Source organism: Corvus hawaiiensis, chromosome 2 (assembly GCF_020740725.1).
Source record: "Corvus hawaiiensis isolate bCorHaw1 chromosome 2, bCorHaw1.pri.cur, whole genome shotgun sequence".
Lineage (NCBI taxonomy): Eukaryota > Metazoa > Chordata > Aves > Passeriformes > Corvidae > Corvus > Corvus hawaiiensis.
In genome coordinates this window covers 101704664-101732225 of record NC_063214.1, presented here as the reverse complement: position 1 = coordinate 101732225, position 27562 = coordinate 101704664, and positions in this window count along the sequence as shown.

Genomic DNA, 27562 nt, shown 5'->3' with positions numbered 1-27562 from the left:
ATTAATTGATAACTATTAACTTGTATCATTGGCTGATATATAAGAACATAAAAATGAAAAAAAAGAGTCTGGAAGTAGGATTTGTTGTTTCACTAAAAAATTGGAAAGAAATGGATACTGGATGAAGAAAAAACCTATTTGAAACACTGAAACTTGTCTTTTTTGTGTAGTCTTAGACTAAGAAAAGTTTAATACTCTCACAATTTTTCAGAAGGGAACACTTTATTTTGTTCAACTCTAACTGGAAAGCTACAAATGCATGCCAATAACTACCACTGTTTTAATGACAATAAGAAAGTCTAGATAATTTTTTATATATTCAGATTTTTAATTCAAAAAGATAATTATTACATCTTCACTGTGTGACTAAATATATCTCTACATTAAAGATCATATTTCTGAATTATGTTCAAGGAGTGCCTTACTAGTAAATTAGAGGTCTGGTTCTGGTTGAACATGCTGAAAGATAGTATGTCACCATAGTAGAGAAGAATAAAGACAACTACAAAGATATGATTTTCACTGTGTTTCATTATGACTGCAATATTTCCAATGGAATACAGTCAGAAATCTTATTCATTAAAAAATAAAATTAACAAAACTAGCTATGAAACATAAATTATTCCAGAAAGTATCAAAAGACATTGAAAGACATTGACAAAAGAAGATAACTTCTTTTTTGTTTTGTTTTGTTTTGTTTTATCTTGTTTGTTTGTTTGTTTGTTGTTTTTGTTATGGTTATTGTTGTTGTTTTGGGGTTTTTTTTGTTTTGTTTTATTTTTATTTTGGGCTTTGTTTTTTTTTTTCCTTCCTTGAAAGTTTTCAATACATTCTACTCACATCAATATTTTGAGATCATGGAACAAAACTTCCAACTGAACAGTGATCAAGTCAGAAATGTTTTTTCAAATAACAAATTAATATTTGGAAGTCTTTTTTCTTTTCTGGTTATTTCCTGGTATTTATCTGTAAAAGAATTTCTTTCCTTGAAGTCCCCTGAACAGGGAAATTATTCCTGGGTTTAAGTTTTCATTGTAGGTCTTTCTGTTCTCATAGTTGTCAGATCTGTATTATGACTGGCACAGATTTGGCTCACTTCTCAATATCTTCTCAATATTGTGAATTAGAGGAAGAAATTTCAGACTCTTTCTTATAAAATATACTGTATACTTATTTTAGAGCTCATGAGAAAAGGGTGACAATATGGGCCTACAGCTTTTTCGAACCCACCCAAACCCATTAATGCTTCATCACTCAATGACACAGAAAAGCAAAGAAATAGTAACTGATATTATTTTAATAGAGATTTATAATCAGGAAATTTCACACTTTAAAAATAATATTAGCTAAACTTTTAAGTATTATAACAGTATTAGGCATTATCTAAGTTGTTTTAGAACAAACATGCTCAAAGATTAACCTTGAAAATTATTTTTTTATCCTTTTTTTCTTCTACTCTGATTTGAACTCCAGCAGTTTCTCACTTATAACAAGCATCAAAATCTTTATTTTTATTCCTTCCAAAATATAGACTACTGCTCTTCAAACTACTCTTTATTGCATTACTAGCGTTTCTATCATCATAATGCAGTTCCAGGTGTTTCTGCAATTTTATGATACTCTTTAAAATAATACTCAGTAAGGCAGAGGTGTGCAAGATCACAGATTGAAAGGACTGAAATTCTTTCCCATATACCACATTCCACAAGGCATGTGTAATATTTGAGTAAACTTCCTGGCACTATTATGAAGAAGTAAGGTTTGTCCTATTTTACCTGAAAGGAATCTTGAGGAATTGTAAAAAGAGAATTGACAGAGTTCTGGTGGTTACAGATTATGAACCAGATGCTCATTGACCTCTTTTCAGTGTGTTAGAGGGGATGAAAATCCCAGCTGAAGTCAGGGAGTGATTCCCTGATCCTGCAGTTAGGGCAGCTCTGTGGCAGCGTGCTGAGGAGCCAGGGACAGGTTATGTGCCTGGAACCACGGCGGCAGATGGAGCTCAGTGACAGCTGGAAGGACAGTGCTTCCATGCACAGAGAGCCTTGCAAGAGCAGCAGAACTGTGGGTGCATCTCCTCCCCCAGATAAGGAGACTGCGGGGCAATGCTGCCTTCTCTGGACGGCTTTGACCTGGAGACCAGGCTCAGTCTTGCCTACCCAGACCATGTAGCATCTGACCAAAAGGTACATGTGTAACTTGTCCATTTCAGAGCCGCAGGAAGCAGGGATGCAAAGAAGATGTAAAAAAAATGATGGGTTTTATAAAACCACATTGTTTATGGATTGAGGTAGCCATTATGAGAATGTCAGCCCTGATCCTGAATGATAACCAGTCTGAGGCATTTCCTGTCTCAGTACCTCACAATACTGTCCCTCCAGCTGTTTCTCTTGTCTGGGATTTTAAAGCGGGCTCCCAAATAGACTAAAGTGTGTATCATTTGTAGCACTTTCCAGAGACTATAACAAAGAATTGAGAGGAATAAATGAATCTGCCAACAGCTGGCCACTTGCATCTGCTGAGGTAAAAGACTGCTTCAAGATTAAATTCCAGGTGTACAAAGTCTCCTTTTTACCTTCTGAACTCCCCATCACAGTGCATTTCACACAGTGCCTCATTAGGTTGCAGAGCTGCTAGAGTAGTCCATGTGAAAAATGCTGCTCAGGCTACCTGAACAAATCTGTAGGGTTTTTTTTCCTCCAGGAGTGGAACCTATCCCAAGCGCTCCATTATCCAGTTCCCCTTGGCTGTGTGGAAATAATTAATTTCACTTGAGTGGCTTTTTTTTAGAAAAATGTTCAGCTGAAGATTTTTTGGTTTCAAGGCTGAAATTCCTGGGTTTGATTATTGTTTAAAAATGGATCTACTTTGTTTTAAATGGGAGGAATAGTTATAAAATTCTTCTGCCCATTAATTCCAAGTTGCTGTGCTGGCATCAATTGTGTATTGATCTACTGGAAAGATTTCAGTTTCCTGTAGTTTTCTTTTCTTCTCAGGTGCCCCTGAGATCCCTATGTGGCTTAGAAGACAAACCCATGATCTTGCTCTATCTTTTTCTTATTCCTTTGATAAATATTTAGTATGTGATAAGGGGAGAGACACAGAAAAAAATATCTGGAGTAAGTATCTGAAGAACAAAATATTAAAGCATCAGTTAAGGGACAATAGTTACAAACCTTTAAAATTTCATATTTTTGTTTGTATCCTTAGTAAATAATGATAAAAACAAATAAGTCTTGAATGATTTGCAATGTTTTTTGACACAGAATTGCTTGAGAAGCAATGATATTGTTATTCTGATATAGATATCCTGAACATGTGAAAACTAATACACTGATTTTGATGTGTACTTTTTCAAGCATATATTTAGTTTCATCTTTACCAAATCTAAACGTACATTGGTCATCCTCAGCTTTTTTCAGTAAAAAGAGATGACCAGATCCTTTTCATTGCAACATAGAATCACAGAGCCATGGAACAGTTTGGGTTGGGAGGAAAGTTTAAATGTTGTCCAGCTCAACCCCAACTGCACAATGAGCAGGGTCATTTTCAACTCGATCAGGTTACCCAGAGCCCTGTCCAACCTGACCTTTAATGATTCCAGGGACTGGGCACCCACCACCTCTATGGGCAACCTGAGCCAGTGTTTCATCATCCTCATAGTAAAATATTTCTTCCTTATATCTAGTCTAAATCTAACCTCTTTTAGTTTAAAACCTTTACCCCTTTGTCTTATCACAATAGACCCTACTAAGAGGTTTGTTTCTATCTTTTTTATAAGCCCCCTGTAGGTACTGAAATGCTGCAATTTGATCTCCCAGAATCTTCTCTTCCCCAGGCTGAACAACCCCAGCTCTCAGCCTTTCTTCACAGGCGAGGTGTTCCATCCCTTTGATCATTTCTGTGGACCCACTCAAACAGGTCCATGCTTTTCCTGTGCTGAGGACCCCAGCACTGAATGCAGTACTCCAGGTGGGATCTCACCAGAGCATTTTAGAGGGATAACATGCCCTGATGTATTTTGAGATAACACCTTGGAATGTCATTGCCATCTAAGAATCTCAAATTTAAATTTTTATAGAGCAGCCCTGAGATCTAATCAGGGAACATCCACAGAGGATCACTGACGTCCATATTTTATCACTGAACAAGCTAACCACAAGCTTGTATTTAGGCATCTACTTTTTATTTATTTTGTGACTGGGCAATGAAATATGCTGCCAAAAGAGCTTTTTTTTGTGTGTGTGTTTTTGTCTTTTAAAATCTCACTTTGCTTTATGCACTGGAAGAAGGAAAAGCAATCACTTCCTGGCTGAAAAGAAGAAGAAAGCAAGTGCCTAATATGAACAGATCCAGTAGACACTACATAAATACTGTTTTATTACTAATAAAAAGTCTGATCATACTGGTGTTAGCAAAAGCAGGGATAAAGAGTCTGCAAAAGGAATGAAAAGAAGGAAAAGCCTTATTTTCTAAGATATTCATAATTAAATTATAGAAATTTTAAAAGGATAGGGCAAATGAATCAGAGGTGGAACTTATGATCAGTCCTTGCAGTTATGGAAACACTGAAGGATCTGAAATCACAAGATTTAGTTCTTTCTACAGCACACCTGATGTGTCCAGATGCAGAAGACATTTTGTGGTGTCTAGGAAAATGCTATGTCAGTGACTGTAGGGGAGGTATAGTATTCCTACAAATTGTACATCAGGTGCAAATATTGGAAATTTCTTGGGCATATGTTAGTGCATTGACCTCTGTCCCTCCAGGTACATGCAGTAATCTGTTGTCTTCTGCAGGTGTCACACAGACCTGGCACTGTGCCATCCAATAATAAGCCCACTGTGCTGATGTTGTAAACCTGACTCCAGTTCCTTAGAGCTGCAGAAGTCTTGCTATCTGGAGTAGAAATCTTGGGCTTAGTACCACCATCGTGTAAATAATCAGGAAAATTTTAAATTGCACGTTCTGTAAGTTAAGAAAAAAAATAATGTTTTACCAATCCTTCCATCTTATCATGGTGTAAATATCACCTGAAGATCTTACCTGAGAGATTGCAGAGAGCAGTTTCAAGGACTGCTTTATTTTATTGGGTGAAAATTACTGTCTGTGTAATGGCTCAGGAAAAAAGCAATAAACCTGTCTTTGGATCCTTGCCTGGCCTTCAGCTTTCCTAAAAGTATATGCTGAAAATCAAATTAGCTGAGAAACTTTATAGAAGTTGACTGCTGCCATTGCTGTATCTGTATGGACAATGTCAGTGTTGCTAGACATTTCTGAAAAGCTTTATACCCTGAATGCCTAATAGTGTAATCTCAGCACTAAAATCAGGACCTGCTAAACCCCAAGAAGACAGATACTTGAGAAACTAGTGCATTTTACTCCTTTTCACTTGTAGATGCACGATTGAGATTGATATTCCTACTTGATGTAGCTGAAGCAGCTCAAACAATGATTGGATTTGTTTAGACAACTGGTTCATATGGCGTAATCCCTTTATGGGGCCATGAGGTCAACAGTCCATAGCAATGCCAACAGACTGCTAAGGGCCTGATCCCCTTGTCTACCTACTTGCCTAAATTCTGTAATTCGCTGTAGCTGTAGAACTTTCTTACCACAGCATTATAGTGATCAAGTCACAGAAAAATGGACAAGGGAGGGAGGAAGAACTGTTCAGGAAAGTGCCAGCTCCAACAGATGGTTCTGTGTAGGCCAGGATGGAACCATGCAAAGATGCTGGCAGCAGCTTAGCTGCATGAGCCTGTCAGCTGGGCTTGTCATACTGGGCTCAGCACAGCACCAGGGGCCTGTGCTGTTTCTGACTCTCTGCCAGGTTTAGTCAGCAGTAGCTCAGATCTCTGCTGTGATACCAAAATGCACTAAGAATGTCTAAATTTGTTGTCCTCTCTGTCTTGAAAAGACTTCCTAAGGGTAAAATTTGGGAAAAACAGTCAGTGCCTAGCAGTTTTCCTTGTTCATTGGATATGTTTCACTACTTGCAGGACTCTAGGATTTTCAACAGGCAGAAGATAAGCCAGCAGTGCCTGACAGATGCCACAAGTATATGAGGTGAGCACCTCCCAGCAGTTTTTTTAAAGGAACTTGTGTGTTTAGGTGTGATAGAGTGCCAGGAGAGAACAATTATATTTAAAACTCCCAGAACACAAGTCACTTCACATCTAACACTTCTGCAGAGCACCCTGAGACCCTCAAGAGTGCCCTGAGTGAAAAAGGTGACATCCTGTGGATGGAGCCATGAAGATGCACAAACTCTACCATGACTTCAGTGAGGGAACTTCACTTTTTTACCTTTTATCTGGCAGTAATGTGATATATTCACACTTGTAATTAAAAAAAAAGAGAGAGAAAAGTTAGGTATGTCAAGTACTGCATATGATCAGATTTCTGGGATGTCAGATGGAATGAAAACCAGAAGATGACACTGAAAATTTTGGTAGTTCCTGGAGCATCTCCAGTCCGGGAAGAGGACTCATTATAAATAGTAGCAGGCACATCCACTGAAACTCAGGGATCTGCTAACTAGATAAATCATTATTACCTAGCATTAGGCAAAATGAGGACATGTTGTTGACAGAGGGAAGAGCAGGAAAGCAGAAGAGGAAGGTGTGCTTCCTTTTCTTGGCAGTGAGGTCTCTCACTTATGCTAGCAGGAGGCACTAACAACACCAACAACAAAAGCAGCAATTTGAATTGTACATTGTAAAAATTACATTGCCGCATTTTCTGATAACAGATCCCCTCAGTTTCCTTAGCCATAGATACTCTGCTATGTGTTGAATGTTGTGTATAATAGGTCATTCAACAGAAATCTGTCAAATGAATCCAGGCTCATAATGCTATATAACGATATTTAAATAATATTTTGCTTTACACACTTGTTTTTGGAACATATGTATATAGGAAGATAGATCAATAGACATAGCTATAAAATATTTAATATTTATATTATTCCATTTAAAATCTGAGAACAAATATCATGTCTAATATCACTTGTAATTTAACAGTGTTGCTAGACACCCTGTACTCAAAAAACTGTGTTTACTGTCCACATCCGCTTTCAGTTTCTTCAGGCTACAGGTATAGTAAGATATCTGTCATCTACCTCATAGAAATAATCTGATGATTAATTTTCCTATGCTAAATGTCAAAGAGCAGCCTGCAATCAGCCTCTGAAATTTATATTTAGGTATTGGCCAGGTTTCATTTCCTGATAACACCCAACCAGTCTGTTAATTTTTAAAAAATAACTTTTTCTCAAAATACATTTGAAAAACTCTATGAGACTGCACATGCTGTGGGTCGTGAACACTTGAAGGGATTTAAATTTATTACTAAGTTTTGTCTCGAGGGAAGAAGAGTAATATCCAAATTTCTTCTGATTGTACATAAATACAAATTTTATTGTAACAACAAGAAAAATCAGAGGCATGCATCTATTTTTTACTAATTGTTAATATGTCTCCATTCATCTGATGAATTAAGACCTATGTTCAGGCTGGACTATTAGATTTACCATTAATCCAGATGACATCACTTCTCTTTGTTGTAAAATCAGAGTATGTCTGAAGTTATAGCTGTAAAAGAAGGTCAAGTCACATTTTATTCAAAGAGTATATTTCCTAGAGTAAAATAAAACACTAAAATATGAGTTTGTCACAGTTTGTTTTTCAGGTGTATTTCCACCTTACCTTCATTCATTTTTTGACATCTTAGACCAACACTCCCTGGAAGAATTAACACTAAAAACCATCATAATCACTTGCCATCAAACCAGTCGCTCAACACAGATGACCCAGACATCTTAAGCAAGAAATGTGAAATGCCTTGCTATGAGAAATTAGTATCTGTGAATAATGTTACAGAAAGCACTTCTGTGCCTTCTGCTATGGATTTTATTTTGATGAAGGTAATGGGGTTTTGGAAATGTGAAAGTTTCAAAGTCAATTATACCATGTACAAATAGTGTGCTAAGGGCACAGACACAGCTATATACCTTTCCTTCCTAAAGACCTTCTCAGTTTCTGCCTCTTTTATCACTCTGCATTACTGTGCAGGGTGGTAATGCACCGTGGTATTTGGATATATCACAAATTTTTATATAGTTTCATATATCATATAAAAAGATCTATTAGAATGCTGAACTAAAGTAGATACTGAGAACTACTTTGCATCTGTAATAATGAAAAACTTTGCCGATATTAATAGCTAATTTTTTTCATTGATTTTACCCTTGTTTTTCACCTTATTTATAAAATTTTGTTTGATAAATAACTGCAGGGATAGATTTCTGACATTATCCTGCATATTCACCAGTGATAATTTCTCACCAGTGATAATATCAACAGTAAAATGCAATCAGAAACATACATTTTTGGTGGCACTCAGTAAGAGGAAAGACAACCTCATTGTGAATAATGAGACAACCTTATCTGTTAAATAATGATGCCTTCTTCTAAGCAATACTTGTGTTTGTGCTTCTTACAGGAAGATTTCCTGAATGTATAAAAATGTTTTAGCACACAACCATTATAGATTGCTTACCACTGATGATGAACCAGGTAAGCTTGTTCTTGATGAAGATGAAAGCACAGCAAAAAATCAGTTATTCATTTATCTGTTTACATCCATTCTTTTCCAGCAAATAGGAAGGTACAATAACAAGAACTGACTGCACTGAGGGAGTCTGCAAGGCTGAGGGATAGAGGCTATGCCTGTAGACAATGAAGGGTCAGGCACTATACCGACTAGATGAACATCAAGAAATAAAATAGTGATAGCTGCTTGAGAAATACTCAGGTATGCAGAAAAAAGAATGCATGGAAATAATGAGGCCATATTAAGTTGACACAAAAGGCAGCTGTGACAGAACAGGGCTTCTGTGTCTTGCTGCACCTCTGAAGAGGAGCTGTAGACTACATCTTCTAATCCCTTGTAGACTACATATACTAATCCCTTAATAGCAATAGTGAAATGATTGATTAAACTTTTGTTAACTAATTTTTGTGGGGTTATTTTTGGCGATAGGAAAAAACAGTGTTAAATGTTGCTAACAAGACTGACAAATCTGCCCAAGGGAGTGCTGCTTCTAGTAAATACTAATATGTTTGAAATGTTTTACAAGACATACATGACACCTTAAGTATTCTGAGAAGAGGCTTAATCATTCAGTGCTCTGAGTTCAGTGCTGCCGTGGGTAACTTTCTGACATCATTTCACCACGCTTTCTTTGGAAGGAGGTAAAACCAGTTACTTAAGTTTCTCTTTCCTTCTGCCTCCTCTTGCATCCATTCAACACTTGCAAGTCTCTGCCTAAATCAGGCAGCTTGTTAGCATGCCCTGTAAACCGGACTAATAAAACTGTCATGATTTTTCAAGCTTTCAGGGTGGGCTCACAACCACTTGCAAATGAAAACAGGGAAGAGCATGGTAATGCAGAATGGTAAGAAGTAATGCTAGTGCAGAAGTGGCAGAATCTGAAAATGTCTTTTAGGAAGAAAAAGTATATAACTGTGACATGAATAATGCCTCAACTTAGCAGTAGTTCTTGTCTCCTGCAGTGCATTCCACACCATCAGAGCACAAGGTGATGTTTATTTGAAAGTGAGTGGAGGGATGCTCACTGAACTGCATCTCTCAGAGTAACTTTCATCTTTCTCATGATTACTTTTAGTAGTATCAGAGTACTACCAAAGGAAATAATCCTTTTAATTGTTGTCCAACCCCTATTGATGAACACCTGTGCTAATGCTAGGGGCTCCAGCTAGTCAGCTTTCTTCCACAGCTTTATATCAGGACCTTGGGTGGCAGTGGAGTGTTGGGTAGGAAACCTATCCTTGGATTTTATGGCTACAGCAGGTACTTCAACACACGATCAGGTGTCTTGGCACCTTGCAGAACAATCAGGGAGATATTTAACAAATTCAGGAACCTACAGCATAGACAGTGCTAAAAAGTGGGCAACTGAATTTCAGTATTAGGCTTGAGGATTTTTTCTTTGTTTAATTCTAAGTTTGTGGTATATATTTTTCCTTGTAGACACTCCTTTTATTTTCCCATACATAAAAGAATGATACAAGCCTCCTTTTTAAAGTATTTCAGATATCCACCACAAAAAAGTGCAATTAAAAATACATATAGTAATGATACATGACAACACTTTTGCACTAAAGTTCTTCTGATTAAATATAAAGATTCGTACACAAACTCCCCCCAGTCCCTCCAGATATATTGTATAAGCACTGGCTTCTTGTCTATTGTGCATTGATTTACCGCATCTGAAATGAACCATAACGGAGTGCTTAGGAAATATCTTGTGGGAAAAAATGATAAAAAGACAAAGATAAGATGGGCAGGGCAGTAGAATTAGAAAAGAAAAAGTAAAAAAATTATTTGATTTGCATCAATGCAAAAAAAGTCTACATAAAAAAGACCTGAAAAAGTTCTACATAATATGCAAATAATTTTTTTCCTCATGAGTTTGCATCAATATAACACAGTTTGAAGCAAATTCACCCTTGGGCAATAGTCTTTGCTTTCAGCTCTACACACACCACTCAGTATAACCAAAGAGAAGTCATATTTATGCTGAAGAAAAATATCATGCATGAAACAAAAAAGGGAAAAACATGAAACTATGCAGAAATTAAATGTATATGAATGATCACATCTTTGACAAAAATCTCTCGTTTATCAAGATTTTGCATCATATTCACTACAAAAAGAAACTCTCCAGCTAAGCAATTTTTTCACTTTCCCTACACTTTCAAAAATGTCAAACCAAAGAAAACAGAACAAGGATTTTTTACTGGAGATGGTGTTGTCACCATCATCCAGCTAGAGTCAAGCAACCTGGTTGGTTCAGGTGTGTACAGCCTGCAGTTATGGCAAGCAGTGATATGCCTTAACATCTTTTGGTGTTTGCCACCATGAAGTATGTCTGAAAATTCTCACGGAAAGACATTTTATTATATTCTCTAGCCATGCACTTTTATGAAACGGATGAGGCCTTGTGCACTCCTGACATCCAGCATTTACTGGTTGAAATAAGATACTGACTGGATTTCCCTGTTTCCAACAAATTCACTATTTTCCATATAACATTTCTGCTTCTTCAGATGTGTAGGTCCTGATACCACCACTTCCAAATGGAATGAATGCCTTTAATAACCCTTCCAGTGCTGTGCCATTCTGACATTATTTTTACTCCTTAAAGATGGAGCTTTCTGCACTGTTATCTCTGATGTACTATTTATATCAGAAGTGGAAGGACAGAGTAGCAGCTTATTTCAGGCAAGAAGGGACCTCAGAACATCTATAGACTAGCCTCTTACCCAAAGCAGGGCCAGTTGTGGGGTCATACCAGACTTGTTCCAGGGCTTGAAATCCTTCCAAGCACAGAAATGTCACAACTTGGAGCAACATCAATGACCTCTCCTCACAGGCTATGTGGGTCAGTTAGATGCCCCCAAATCTGTTCTGTCTCTAGGCTGAACCAGCCCAGCTCCCTCAGCTTCTCCTCAGGGAACAAGTGCTCCAGACCAACCACCAGAGAGGGCCCCCTCAAACTCCCCCCAGTCCCTCCAGGTGTTTGCTGTGTTGGGGCCAAGACTGGACACCATCTCTAGTTGTGCTCTGAGGAGCATGATGTGCAGGGGGACAATCCCTTCCCTCAGTCTGTGGCCCATGTCCCCATTCATGAAGCCAAGATGCTGCTGGCTGCCTTTGCTCCAGGACATGCCACAGGCTCATGTCCAGCTCACTGCTCATTACCACCTCAAGGCCCCTCTTTCCTCAGCCTGTCCCATCACAGGGACCCTGCCCTCCCTGGGGCACTGCTTGGCACTTGCACTTGCTGACTTTCATGGGGTTCCTGTCAGCCCATTCCTGCAGGTCCCACTGGCCTTGCCCCAAGGTGTGCTGAGTTGCATGGTAGCAGATTGTTATTGTGAGGAAGCCAATGGAAACATAACTGTACATATAAGTGTTCCCAGACTGACCTTACAAATTAATTTCAAAGGCAAAACCTTATGAATAAACATTAGGAGTAGCTACTATGCAGACAAGTTCTTTGCCATAATAGTCTTATTGTAAAGGGCGCTGAGGAATACAGAGAATAGCTGTGTATAGGCTCAAAAATCTTAAAATAATTGCAAGGTTAGAGACTAGCATACTCCCCCATCACTTCCACAGATCTCATTAAACAGTCTCTTAAAGAGAAAAAAAAAAGAAAGGGAAAAAATGAAGTTTAATGTTGTACTCTATTTATTTTAAAGAAAATTACTTTGGTTTCCCACAGGAAGATGATAATTAAGGAAACAAAAGAAAAAAAATAGCTGAAGATAGGCAGCATCATTTTACATGTGTAAAGAGCATCAGAGATTTTAATCTTTTTTGCCCCATGTGACGTGCTTTGAAGGAGAAAGACTCCTAAGTGATGGCACCTGGCAAATGAGCTGTGATCTTTCACTCTCACCCCTAAAGACAATCCTAAAATATAGGCATTTGATATATTCAACTATAATGTTGATAACTACAGATGTCTGAGCAGTAGAAGGAATAAATTTATCCAGGAAGGCTGCCCTTGTTTGAAGCTTTTGTCAAAATTGAAGCTGTTGTTCTGCAGAGCCGTTAATGAAAAATATGCCCACACAGATCTAGAAAAACAAGTTGGGAGCAGACAGGCAAAATTCTGGAACTCTACATGCAAATATGACAATGGAGACAAAAAAAAGAGTGAGAGAAAAAAATCTGGTTTCTTTATAACCTTCTATTAAAAGTGTTTCATTTCAGTTTTGACATTTTAAATTTTGTTTATCACATATTTTGTTTTCTGAGTAACCTTAAGTAATGCATTAAGTCATTTACTGAATGATTTTACAAATAATTCATTCTCTGTGATTTAATTGTTGTGGAAAATGCACAAGAATTTTATAGAGGGTTAGATAAAATTGCCTGACTTATTTTAAAAATGTATTTAAATAAAAAGTCAATACAATATCTGAAGATCAGCTCCGATGTACACAGTCATCCTCATTTCCAAAATATTCAGATATATGAACATCAGATGATCATCCATATGTTACAGAAAATTTACACTGAAATAACCTGCAGGGAAGGATTATGGCAGTTTTATAGGAGGCTATATCTTTAGTCATTTTAAATAGTTTTACATGGCTTGACTTATAGCTATGAATTATAGTAGCTCTGTGGGCTAAGAAAAGCACTAGACATATCATGCAATTGATTTTTATGTTCAAACATTTATTATGTCAGATTTGATGGAAAGAGTGCAGAGTAGCCTGGAAAGGAAGTGTTTCTATGGGTGTTCTTACACCTAGAGAAAAATAGTAATTTAAACGTACATTCAAGTAATAGGGTATCTAGAGAAGCCAACACCTTGCATCAATGACATCAGTTCAATTCACAAACAGAGAAAAAAAAATGGTAAAAATTGATATATTTGTATTCCGTTTTGCTATTTTGCCATTTGGAAACAGAGGAAGAGAACAGAACAAGTGAAAGGCTTTTATTACAGCAATGATGTATTATACAGTACTTTACATTATCAGGAGATAATGCAATAGCATTTTTGTGGATCACTACAAGTCATAATTCCTGACAACCATAAGCATGTCCACAAAAAAAGGTCACAGTTATGGGCTGTCACAGCCCACTGAATAAAATGAAATGCAATACTATGCTGCCATAACTACTTGAGTTGTAAAGTGAAGCAACAATTTATTGAGTAGATTAAGAATTTGAAAAGAGTCCACTGCTACAAAAGCTGCTTTAATACCAGATATATTCTTACATAAGGCAGAGGGTGTAAAACCATTTGAAGTAGAAGATTATGCTAGAAGAAAAGTCGTGTATGGCTACAGGGGAGATGGAGTTACAACACCATTGTGCTGCAAGAAGCCAGCATCATGACACAAATAAAATTTTGGCTGTGCAAATTTTATGGAGACTATACAAGCCACCTCTGACCATACAAAACTGCTGAAATTGCTAAATGCTAAGATTTATGCACTAAGTCTTTTGCTGTGTTGGCACAGCCTAGGTGATAGGCAGGGAGGCAAGGGCATTATCAGACCAGCTGTCAGTGTGTAAATAATCTTCATGGTTGTGCTATATTGCTTACTGATGGGAAAAATTATATTACACTGGTCTTCACAAAATGTTTTCCTCCTAAATTACTACTCTCCACATGTTGATGTTTAAAGAATATTAATGCTGTGGGTTGAGTTATACTCAGCTGATACTGACTAACATGTTCACTTCGTTTTTTAAAATGACTTTAAATTTCTCCATAGGACTAGGTATAGCTGAAACAATAATTGCCTCTAACTTTAGGGTAAGTATACATCCTGGTAAAACAGAGACACCCTTCTGAGACTTACACTGTGGTAATTACTTGGTCAAAGGCAGCTTCTTGCCTTGTTTTTGTAGAAGAGATGTGGGAGGCCTTTAATCATGTATTCACCTGTAATCATGTAATCACAGAGTCAGGGTGGCTGAAAAGCTTATTTCTTTGAGCTTTTCATTTTGGCTTCTTCTGGACAGTCTTATTGCAGAAACTGTATTATTTCATAATTTGGCATATTAAGTCAGCCATCACCTTTCATTTGCATTATTATTTGCAGGCCTCAACTGCACTAACTGAGGGGAAAACATGCTGCCTGATGAGGGAGTAGAACTAACAGCTAGAGCTGAAATGTTTTGCAGACACTGCAGCTAAATCCAACAGAGTCTGTGAGGCACAGCCCTGTGGACGATGGAAGTCATGGAAGACGAGAACACCAGTGAGCCAGATGGGAGCCTCTAGTTTCAATCATAAAAGCTCTGGTGACACAGCAGTGGGATCTTTCAGGTTAAATGTAAGCTGAAAGGAGTTTGGCACCACAAGCAAGGGAGCTTTTTCTCTTGTCTAGAAAGCAAAGAGTTTGGCTGTTATTCAGCAGCTTCTCTTTTGGAGGAAACTTTTGCAGGATTCCAAATTTTGATCCAAGTGCTTAGGTCAAATAAGAATAACAGCTTAGAATGCAATCTAACGTGTTAGTTTCATGTGCTCTACAGAAAGCCAATTCAAACCAGATTTCATTGAATACAATGATGCTTATTGTTTGTAATCTACTTTGTATCGTAATAGAAAAGACAGCAGAGCTAGAAAGGAGAAAATGAGCAACGATCCATATAAGCACAAAAGATTAAATCATCCATTTCTCAGGTAAGTATGCCAGTTCAAATCATTTAAATGTAAGTGTTGCACAGGGACAAAACCATGGAGCTCAAATTTAATACCTTGGTTAAGAAGACTTTAGTCTCTGATGTAACCGCTACAGACCTGGTGTAGGCCGCATCTTCAGACTTGAGAACAGTTGCACAACTTTCATATTAAATTGTGCCCAGATGTAGCCTGATTATGTCTTATTTGTTGAACTAGGTCACACAGGGCCATGAGGATGATGAGGGGCCTGGAGGGGAAGCCTTATGAGGAGCACCTGAGGGCACTTAGTCTATTCAGCCTGGAGGAGACTGAGGGGAGACCTCATTGTGGTCTTCGACATCCTCACAAGGGGAAGCAGAGGGGCAGGTACCAATCTCATCACTCTGGTGACCATTGACAGGACCTGAGGAAATGACATGAAGCTGAGTAGAGGGAGGTTTGGGTTGGATATCAGGAAAAGGTTTTTCACCCAAAGAAACTTAAGGCGCTGTAACAGACTCTCCGAGGAAGTGGTCACAGCACCAAGCCTGACAGAGTCCCAGAAGGGTTTGGACAACACTCTCAGGCACATGGTGTGATTCTTGGAGTGTCCTGTACAGGGCAGGAGTTGGCCTTCATCATCCTGAAGAATCCCTTCCAACTAAGTATATTCTATCATTCTATGACTCTATGATAACTGTTCTGAGATTGTGAGTGTGGAAAGAGTGTGTTTTTTTCTACTTTTTCATGTTTCTCATCAATGCTATCTGCCTCTGTTTTGCTATCTGTTAATTTAATTATCCATATGCTGATAATTTTTTAAATTTTGCATGTGGATCACAGTATTTGCCATTCATCATCTGCAGACATTCCAAATGTAGCTGATTAGTTTTCAATGCCAACTATTGTTTGGGTTTCTTATTTTATTGGCATCTGTCTGTGGGAAAAAGTTGGGGAAAATCTGTGTATCTCTGTGTAGCTAATGATGTAGTCTCTCCATAATTTCATTTTTCTCATCTCAGTGTCATATCATTGGATTGTTCTAAATCAATTGCCACCCTAGTCAGTCTCACTGTGCTTGATAACTGTGGAATTTACTACATTCTTCTAGCAAAAAATCAAGTAAGGCAATACTTAAAGTCAACATGGTTTTATACTGAGAATATGGAGGAAAAAAGCCTAAAAGTGTAGGTTTGTTGAATCTGTTTATTTTCAACTTGTGCAGAGTACCAAGTTCTGCTTACACCAGTAGCTCTTTGTAGCTTTAAAGCAGAACTGGAGCATACATCGTATGACCAACAACAAAAAATGCTATGCTTATAACCATCAGATAATACTGGGTGACAGAAAATGCAATCATTTACATGCAAATAGCTTTGAAGCTATACTGACTGTAAAGGTGTGATGGACTGCATTTATTAAGGTCATATTCCTTAGAGACATTATACTTGCTCATAGGCTTTGTAAGCTGCTTATGTCCCTGCATGATTTCCTGACAGCAATCTTGTCTTTGCTCTCATGATTTCTTCACTTTTCTCACATTTTCCCTATCTTTTATTCGTCTGTGTGTGACAGTGTCTAACAACACAAATGAGCTGTGGCCTCAAAGCCTCAGGGTTCTACATGTGTCACTTGAAATAAATGACTTACCTTGATGCAAGATTTAGGTTACTGAATAAGCCTGCAGACTATTAGACTATTTTCTTCACTACTTTTTTTTTTTTTTTACCTTTTTCTTTTCTGTTTTACTTTTTTTTTTTTTTTTTTTGATATGGTTCTTTTTACTACTGAAGTTCATTCATTTGAATTTCTCAGCTTGGAGAAATTTTGAGTACTACTGCAGACTATTATTGTAAGAACCTAGAAGGTGAGATATTTTCAGATCAAAGTACATTCAGTACTTTTTTTATAATACCACTGCTGGTATATCACTGATAAATTAGAACAGATATGCTAATGAACCCAATACTGGCTCCACTTCTGTTTAACATCTTTACTAATGATCTGAATGATGTGGCAGAGTGTACCCTCAGCAAGTTTGTAAATGACATTAAACTGGGAGGAGTGGCTGATGTCAGGGTCAGTGGGTTGTGCTGCCATCCAGAAGGATCTCAACAGCTGGAGAAATGGACTGCCAGGAATCTCATGAGGTTCAACAAGGGGAAGTGAAAAATTCTGCACTGGAGGAGGAAGAACTTCAGGTGGCAATATACACTGGGGGCTATACAGCTGGAAAGCAGGTTGGCAGAAAAAGTCCTGGGGATCCCAGTGGACACCACGTTGGATATGAGCCAGAAATGTGCTCTTGCTGCAAAGGAGATGAAACATATTCTGGTCTGCATTAGACAAACCATTGAAGAAAGATGAACATAAATAAAGATTTATGCCCTGTCTCTGTATGTTAAAAATCAGCAATACATTTAAGTCCGTGGGCCTCATTCTTCTAGAAATTTGGGTTGCTCGAGTGTGTTGCTAAAACCTATCAAGGTTGTAGAAAAACAGAAGTTAGTCACCTGGTCTAATTCAGCCCCTGGAGTAATCTTTCTTCTTTGTTAAGTATGCACCAAGGATCCTAATTTCTTCAAAGCATAGCTAGCAATTGTGACTATCCCTGTAAGAGATAATTAGACTTTACAGTAATCAACTGTGTCTTTTGACTTCAAAGGTCAAGAATTGCTCCAACACATCCCTGACAACTATTTGCCTTAAGAAGAAAATCATTAGTAACAACCTGAAATAGGGATCATCTAGGCAGTTATTTTCAAACTTCTGGGATAAATTAAAAGAAAAAAAATAGTTTTGATAAGTCGGGACCATATTAGCTGTAGTTTCAGTTTATTTCCTTTACTGAGACATGCAATTTATAATAACACCCTTGGAATTCTTTAGTGACTAGAATGGATGGGTATATCCTTTTTGCTAAATAATCAGGTATTAGAAACCTTTCTAACAAGTTCAGAAAATTCTGAGCAATCAGTGATATTGCAAACAGAATTCTGAATTTCTTCATTCCTCTCTAGGCTTTTATTTTTATTGTTACAAGTTGATTTTCTAATTGCCCTCTATTCTTCTCCTATCTCTCATAGAATTCTAGAGGGACACACACAAACATTTGCTATTTTCCTGATTCCTGAAATGCTGTTTTACCTGTGTTTGTATTAGTATTCACTCTCCAAAAGAACGCTAGGAGAAAGGAGGTCTGGAATAGTAAATGATTACCTTAAAGCCTGCTCAAGTATTGCCTTTTTTATAATATATATGGATGACTGAACTGGCAAACTATGAGGTTGGTCATAAACATGTTTCATAAAAATCACATCCAAGGCAGCCCTTGATTTGACATTGCTCATGTAGTCATCTTAATAACCTAAAACTCTACTTAATATATTAAGGTATTTATTTGAGATCCAGTGTTACAAAAAAGTAAATAATATGTGCAGAATTGTGACAGTTTTTCTTTAAAGGACTTGCAGCATAGACTGGCTATTAAAAAATGTATGAAATATTTCTCTAAATAATACTGAAAGACACTGCTTTCTTCTGCAAATTCAAGTTCTCATAAGAATATATTATTCTCTTTAAACATCTCTGGATCTCAGTAGCATTTTAAATGCTCCCATCTGCTATTAATAGCTCTAATTACTTTCTCTGGTGTTTGTGATTAACTGATTTAATCCATTACATGATTTTGAACAAAATATATATTTTTAGTAGAGAGATTTCCAAGCCTTTATAAAATTTGGTATATGGGGCTATTTACAACATCTCTAAGTGACTATTTTTTGTCCTAAACTTAAGAACATTGTTAAAAATAAAAGAAGAGGCAGAAACACATTTAGTTCTTTCCAGTACTTTTGCAGAAGAGAAGTATACAGTAAGACAGAAGCTATTGCTGTAGGCTCTGCAACTGTAGGAGGACTGATGTCTGTTGAAAGATCAATACAGTGGCACTCCATTTCTCATTTTGAAAGGAGCCACTGTCACCTGGCATCAAAATGACGCTTTAAAAATGCCCGGTATGGTTTGCTCCTCTCTTTGAGGACCAGGTTTTACCAGCTTACCCCAGATTGAGTATTATCCAAAAGTGACTCACCCTAGCAGCAAGACACAAATGCTTTCACACATTTAGCTTCAAAACTATGGAGGAGTAATAATTTCTGGTTTACTTTTTAAAAAAATATTTTTTCTCTTTTATGCATCATTTCCACTGGATCACTTTAGAAGGAAAACACAGGAAATAAGCACATTCAAGCATTCTGAAATTGCTGAGTATTGAGATCCTTGTGCTGAAGACATTCTTATAGAACATTTCAAAACTGCAGGGTTTGTATAAAATGGTCACGTTTCTACTTACTGATTTGCATGAAGCGAATCTTTGATAGATACATTCCAGAGAGCTTTATGGCATCCATCTTATTTACAAGCAGTCTAAGCTGTAGATGTATAATACTCCAATTAATGACGTATTGCAGCAGGTCTCCCTTCATAATTTCACCAGACTTTTATGTTAGAACAAGTAGAATGAGATCGAGATATTCTCCAGGGAATTCCTCCTGCTCCACATTTTGACATTTTCATTTGACCAACAGACATAGAAGGAGTTGGATAAGGGTGTCATCAGAGCTTTTTGTACAAAAAATCTGGAGGTTGAAAAACACCTGAAAAAGGCTGACAAGTTGTTATAATTTTATAGTGTTTTGAAAGTGAAGTTATTTCTGACAATTGATAACAGATTTATCCTTGAAATCTACATTCTTCAATTAGGAAAATATTGAGCAGATTGCATAAGCCATGAACAAATAAACTTCAAAATAAGAATCAGATTTAATTTTAAAATTTCATATAATTTCAGCTTTGTGATAAAGTTCAAAGACTCTACTCCCTATGGAGTTGAACTTTGTAAAGAAAGTACATCTGACACATTCAAAGAATAATGTTAATTTACAAGAAATCAGGAGATATTATTAGTTATTAATATATATAAAACTACTCATTATTTTAAAAGAAATCTTTTCCAACTGCTTGGTTTTAAGTGGGTTTAATTTACAAGAAATCAGGAGATATTATTAGTTATTAATATATATAAAACTACTCATTATTTTAAAAGAAATCTTTTCCAACTGCTTGGTTTTAAGTGGGTTTAATGGTAGAATATGCTCTTTGTAAGAAGCATGATTCTTTCTACTGCCAGGATTCCACGGTACTACAAAGATGTCCTTTTTATTTAATGAACAAATCTAATAATCTCTCCTTCTAAAATCTTAGCTGTGCAATCTCTTTCAATCTTTCTGTTTCCCAAGCTCCTTACCTTACAATTACATATCTGATTTCCCGGTAGCACCAATACAAGAATCTTGTGTTGGAAGAAAATGAAAAATCTGAAACAGTTCCTAAATGATTAAAACCTTCTCACAGAGCTCAGGACAGTAGAATTGGATTAGCACTTTTCACCTAATTTAGTAATTTAATTAATTAATTAATTCATGTTAATAATTAATAATAATTCTTTGGATTTTTCAGTGTTCCATTGACTTAGAAACTTTGTGAATAATCATCTGCCACAGGAATCTCAGACTCTTTGTCTGTCTGTTTTGTATAATATTAGCCTGAGGGAATGCACCATTACACTGGTTGGAACCTGTCAAACAATGCTGATTAGGTTTGTAGGATTTGCCCCTCAAGTATGTGTTATAACCATAGGCATTAGCTGGAAAAATTATTCTGTGGGAATACTAAATTCAGACTTCAACTTCTATTTCTGCAGGATGATTTATTTCATTTATTCCCATTATTACTGTAATCAATTCATTAGCTTCTTTAGACTCCAAATGTAATAGAAGATCCCCTCATGATAAAATTAAGCTCTGCATTGTTGCCTAAGAAAAATATAAATATAATTATACATATATCTAAATGATTATAATTCATTTGCTAAAAACTTATAAACACAATGTTGATTTTCCTGAGATGAATTATTTTTGGTTTTACTGTATAATTCAAAAGTCAGTTGCTGCTCTGGGAAAAATACTCTGTTTTTAAAGGTCAGAAAATGGCAAATTCTGTCTCTAAATTAAGTTATGAGCAGCGTTTAGAACCAAAAGATCATTCCGCTACTGAAGGCATTCAAGGAGGTTGATTGCAGAGCATGTTGAATGTAAGACTGTTCAGTCAGGCTCCACAAAAAGCAGCAGTGGAGAAGAGCACATAGAGGTGGTGCTGCTGCTGCCTTGGTCAGTATGCCCATCTGTCCCCCTGGTTTGCCCTGAGAACCCTGAGTGGTTAGTGCCCAGCTGGCGCTAACCACTAGCACAGAGCAGTAATGTGGAACAAACAATATTCAGTCACTCCACTGGAGAATTCCAGAGAGCTTTCTTTTGGAAGAGCTTTTGATCCAACAGGCATCTAGCTTGTGTGTTTTATTGAGCAACACAAACCAAGACACAGTAAATGCAGGGAAGCAAGAGGCTTAGAAAACTTAAACATGCCTTCACAACACAGAAAGGGAGCTTCAGATCTCCCTGCAGTTGGAGGCAGAGTAGTTCAAAGTCAGTAGTTCTCATGCCTTTAAGCACAGAAGACCGGCTATTGTGGGGAAGAGGATATACCCAGTAACTGACACTGCAGCTCTACCAAAACACAGGAAAAGAATGATTTAATTTGACAGAGAATGGGAGTGTGTTGCCAGGAGGGAGGAAGAGAATAAAAGGATGTCTGATGTCCAGCCCCTGATCCTATGTTCCTTGTGCATTTTGGATACAGAAAGCTAGGTATAAAATGCATAAGCAAACCTAAAAACAGAAACCAGGGTGTCCTGAGTTTTGCAGGGAAGCAGATAAAAGGGGTACATCATGTTTTTCATTCCCACTGCACAAGGGAATGATCCTGTACTGATTCACCCATGCTTACTTTCATAAGAGCACTCCAATCCATGGAATAACCACTCTGCACCTCTCCTCAGAGCATGGAAGAGTGAGCGGCCTGTGGCTTCAAGCTTTCTTCCAATCCATGGCATGCTCTACTGTCTCAACATATCAGAACTACCCTAAAGCTATTTGGCCTAAACTTGAGTGTAGCACCCTTAATTCTGAGCAATCTTTTCTGAGCTACTATTTCAAAGATAAGGTGCAAAACCCACTACCACAGCACCCACATCATTGGAGTTAGCCCTATGAGGAACACTAGGGCTAGAACTTCAATGTGCTGTGCAAAGGAAGTTGTCATCCTGCCAAACAAAAATTCATTGAGAAATATATGCCTAGATATCTGTGGGCTCTTTCAGAGCTCTGGCTTCTAAAAATAAGTACCTATCAAATATCACACCTCTAGAGACAGATTTGTAAGAGTGAAGAAAGTGGCAATCAATCACACTACAATATAAATACTCTTATGGGTCTCATTCACCAAGGATTAAATAGAATTTTTAACCCATAGAATCATAGAATCAGCATGAAGCTTTGTCGGGGGAGATTTAGGTTGGATGCTACAAAAAATATTTTTACACAGAGAGGGTGGTTGGGCAGCGGAACAGGTTCTTCAAGGATGTGGTCATAGCACCAAGCCTGACAGAGTTTAAGAAGCATTTGGAAAATGCTCTTGGGCACATGGTGTGATTCTTGGGATGTCCTGTGCAGGGCCAGGAGCTGGACTCCGTGATCCTTGTGGGTCCCTTCGAACTTGGGAGATCCTATGATTCCAACTTTCATCCTATACACAATACCAGTGATACAAATGCTAGAGGAAGAAACAGTGCCAACTGCTAGAGACTGCTCAGTACAGCAAACTTTTGGCTGCTATTTAACACATAATACATGTAATATTATCTCTCTTAATGGAAAATTAATGTGTTGTGAGTGCTGCGACACAGACAGCTAAGTTGCCTTGTAGAAATCTGGTGATTACTGGACTCCCAGAACAACTTTGCCATTTTTAGAAAAACAAGCAAACAAATAGAAAAACAAAAAAGAAAAACAAAACAAAAATTTTCCCCTTATGTGTTTCATGGTTTTTTATTACTTTTATTGTAATTGTTGCTCCAAAATTTAATACAAAAGCTCAACTGATAATTTTGATAAAAGTTAATATGAGATTTCAGGCAGGGGAATGGTTGTAACAGTAAGGTCCCCCCCATTTGACTCATCTGTTAAATATGAAGACCAGAGAGATGTTGGGGTGACCTGTAGGCAGCAAGAGTAAGAATCATTGTATTACTGTGGGCTATTGTCACAGGAAATTCTCTCTCTCTCATTTTACAAAATTTTTAGAGATTCCCTCTCTAATTTTTGTAATTAAATGCTTTAGTTCTAGCAGAGAAAAACACATTAACTTATGTCTTACCAACCATATTAAAATCACAAATCATGTTTTGGGACCAGATGTAGAGGCAGATTGAACATAGTGGGGATTCATGTATTTCAAAAATCTGCACAAAGAGTTTTTGGGAGCTAGGTACTTTTATATTATATTGCTACTTTTATTACCATCACATCAATATTTTTCCTAAGGGATACAGTAGGTTTTTTTCACTGTATTTTAGGAATACATTTCTCCATTTCCAAAACCTCCTGTAAAATGCTGTTGCTTAAGCAAGACCTGTTTCCATTCACAGTCAGAGAGGTTTATGCCATCCAAATGTCCACATTTCATCTAGATGAAGCTGTGTATGTTCCCCCAGAAAAATCCAAGCCCCAGTTACCTAGCAAGAGTGTGGGACCTACAAGAAAGTGAAAGGCTTCATTTGTTTCTGATTCAGTCAGATTGCCTGGGACATTAGCAGAATTGCAGATTTTGGCCTCAGGACCATGGCTAATGTCTGACATTATTTTCTTACTGGTAGTCTAAGAGCCATTAGTCCAGAGTACTTTCCCCCTTACTTTGACGCCTCCAGAGTGAAGGATGAGCATAAATAGTGACATATATCCTGAATCTACTTCTAGTGGTTGAGTGAAATATTTATGATGTCCTTGCTTATTGTTCCAGTATCAAGTGGTCATGTTTCGGAATAAACCTCACAAGAGAAATAAAAGTGAAAAATACCCTGGTACATTGTTACAATATACATATATATACAACATGTATACATATTTAGGTATCTCTCTGTACACACATATAGGTTGTATTAATGGCCAATAAAACCTCCTTCTATGTTATATTGTGGTATACTCATTTTGGGCAGTAAAAACTCATATGTTACATTCTGTCATGTCTCTCCATTTACATGATAGAATATTTATGGTGGAGATATGCTATTGGAAAAGATAGTGTCAATTTAGGCTTACATTCCACCTATAAGAATCTCAGTGTGATTTTCCTGTCCTTTGCTCTGAACAGAAAGACTACATGTGAAAAAAGCATAGTCCCAAAGGCCTCTGAAGGCCTGAGATTGCACAGCTTAAGGGTCTCTTTGCATGTGGAATCAAAGGAGATGTTAGAAAGCTCCAGACTGCAGGAGAAGTGAAAAAAATCACCTCCACCCTTCATTCAGCATGAAGCCTACTGGGGTCCTTTGGTGTCCTCTAGTCCTCTTTGTGGTCTGATAAAAGAAGTACTGATGCCCATCTTGTGATTCCTGTGATGGTTTCATGGTGTGGTATATTCTCTGCTTTGCAGATTTGATGAAACATTTGAACCACCAGAAGTGCTAGTGTGGGCTTCAGAAAACTCCTGTGAATACCCTTGTTTGTCGACGCAAGATCACACAGGTAATGCTGTCAGTTTAAACCCCCATGAATTCCTCAGAGAAACAGAAGAGAAATAAAAAATATGATAAACTAGTTAGACTTATATAGTGCCTTGATATAATGTGTTTAATTTGTACAATAACTGCATTTAAAGTAGGGATAGCTACAATTTTCTCACTCCCTGCAGGAGAACTAATGCATAGAAATACTAAATGATGTTCCCAGTATTACCTTGTGTATGAAAAGTGGCTGGAAAGGAAGCCCAGTCATCTCATTGCAGTCTTTGGTATACATCCTGAGCCAAGTATGTTACAGTATTTCAAAAAAACAGAGTACAAAAGCATTAAGAGAAGAAAGTTTCACTTTATATAATTAAAAATGGGTTCAATTTAATTATTTGACAGCTATAATTCACTTCATTACCTGTGGCCGAAAGAGGGTGAGAGCAAAAAGTGAAATGACCTGTGTGTGCTCATGAAATAGTTTACAGGGACAGAGGCAATTGTCACTTGATGGTGCTGTGGTTCCATGGCTGTCTTTTTCCAGCTTTTCCATATTACCACATCTGACATGCAGAGTATAAATCTTCTCCAGCCAACACAGATCTCAAAAGTTCAAATAAAGACCATAATATCAAAAGTGCCTCTAGCATGGAGCCAACCGACAGCAAGGCACTCAGGCCTGAGGAAAAAACGCGCTGGACTGTCAGTGGGTGGTGGGTGCTTGATGGACTGCTTACAGGGTGGGTGCAGTTAGGTTACAAGTGCTAAATGTAAAGCAGAAATACAGGAAGATGGTAAAATAAGTTACCTGAAACTAGGATCAGAAAGTTTAGAGTGCCACCAACATTTCTTTTTCCTGCATTTTGACATTGACTTTGGACACAAGTGGTAAACCTATAAAGTTGGAGTTGAGATGTAACAGTGAATGGACAAGATCAGTTTTTAGAATGCACATAGCTGTCAAACATTTACACCTACAGAGAGAACATTAGCATAATTTGAATAACTCAAACAATTATATTTTAGAGGGGTTTTGGAAAAAAATGGAAATTTCCAGGGAAGATAGTTACCTAAAAGTATGTTTAGATATTAATGCACAGAATTTCATTAATCACTCCCCCAAAACAAAGCTCCAAACCTGTAATCTTTTACCAAATTCAATTTTCTGTTTCCTTGGTTATTTTTATTTGGGGATGAAAAAGAGGAGGCAGCTGGGCAAAATAAATATAGAATGCCTAATTAGTAATGTTGCCCATCACTTCCATTTTAAGACCCTGATTTCGTTTGTTTATAAGTTTGCCAAACTTCAACCATCTGGACTGAAATTTCCCAGCCTGTAGGCTGACTAAAAGAAACAGAAAAGAAAAAAAAAAAGAATAAAGCTATCCAGGCATTTTTAGGGATTGTAATATAGGAAAATACTATTTTTCTCCATTGCAAAAGAAAACAAATGCTATAATTTTCTCCGATAATTATGGTTCTTTTTCTCCTGTGGTAAAAGGTCTTGAAAAGCAGTAAAGAAAGGGCCATGTAGGAAATGTGACTTTTTTTCTATGTCCCAAAAAATCTGCAAAAGTAGGTCAAATTTAAAGACTTTTATTTTTTTTTAGTTTCAGTACACACATGCCCTTGGAAGACTTGTTTACTTTAAAGATCTTAAATCTTCAAAGATTTCAGTCCTACTGGTCATTCTTCAATCTGGCAACAGAGATTCCTTGGATCTACAGCTGAGTTCCCATGGGCCCTACAAAGTGCCTGTGCTGATTGTGCAGACCACATTTTTGGACATCATGATTTCACCTGGTTTGTTGTGTGTTTTTTTTTTTTCCCCCCAAACAAATAAAAATAGAATGGAAAAAAAAATTGAGTAGAAACTTAAACAAAAAAACCCCCTAAAAACCTGGGCTAGGAATGACTAAACCAAAAACTGAGGAAGGAAGAGGCTGGATAGAAGATTTGAGAAGAAAGGAGGTGTGGGGCTAAAGTTTTAATGAAATGCTTCAAGAAGCTACACCAGCATGTAGTTCTCATCAGAACCTGAAATATTACCTAAAGTTTTTCTTTCCCATCATGTATCTGCTCTCAACATGTGTTCATGAAATGCTAAGGTCAAGGGTTCTTTCTTTAATCCTAGTCTGCACAGATAAGCACAACATAAACCTTTTTTTCCGGTAATTCAAGTGCTAAAGATGTGTTTAGTGAACCTTATGTTATAAAAGATTCGATATCAAGTGTGTGGTTTTATGTCTGATTCAACCAAGGAAATTTTACAATGTAAACCACCTAATTCTTGGTGTTGCAGAGAAGTGTTAAAAAATATTCAATGTTGCCTGGATAATTAATGACTATATTAAAATGTCCATGCACAGGAGGAGTTTTACACTAACATGCATAATCTGGACCTTCCATGGGGTTTTTTGAGCACTTAACTCTGCAACTCAAAGAATATACTTTTAATGAGTAGTTTTAAATAACTTGGCGGTATATGCAATATCAAGAGTGCTAAATTCTTTTGAGAAGAATATTGAAGATTAAGTTTATCAGAGACATGCAGTTTTCTCTGTGTTTCCCATGGAACATAGAGAGAGTAGTTCTGATACTTTTCAAGTACATTCATTTTTCACAGACGCGCGCGCACACACACACACATACACAA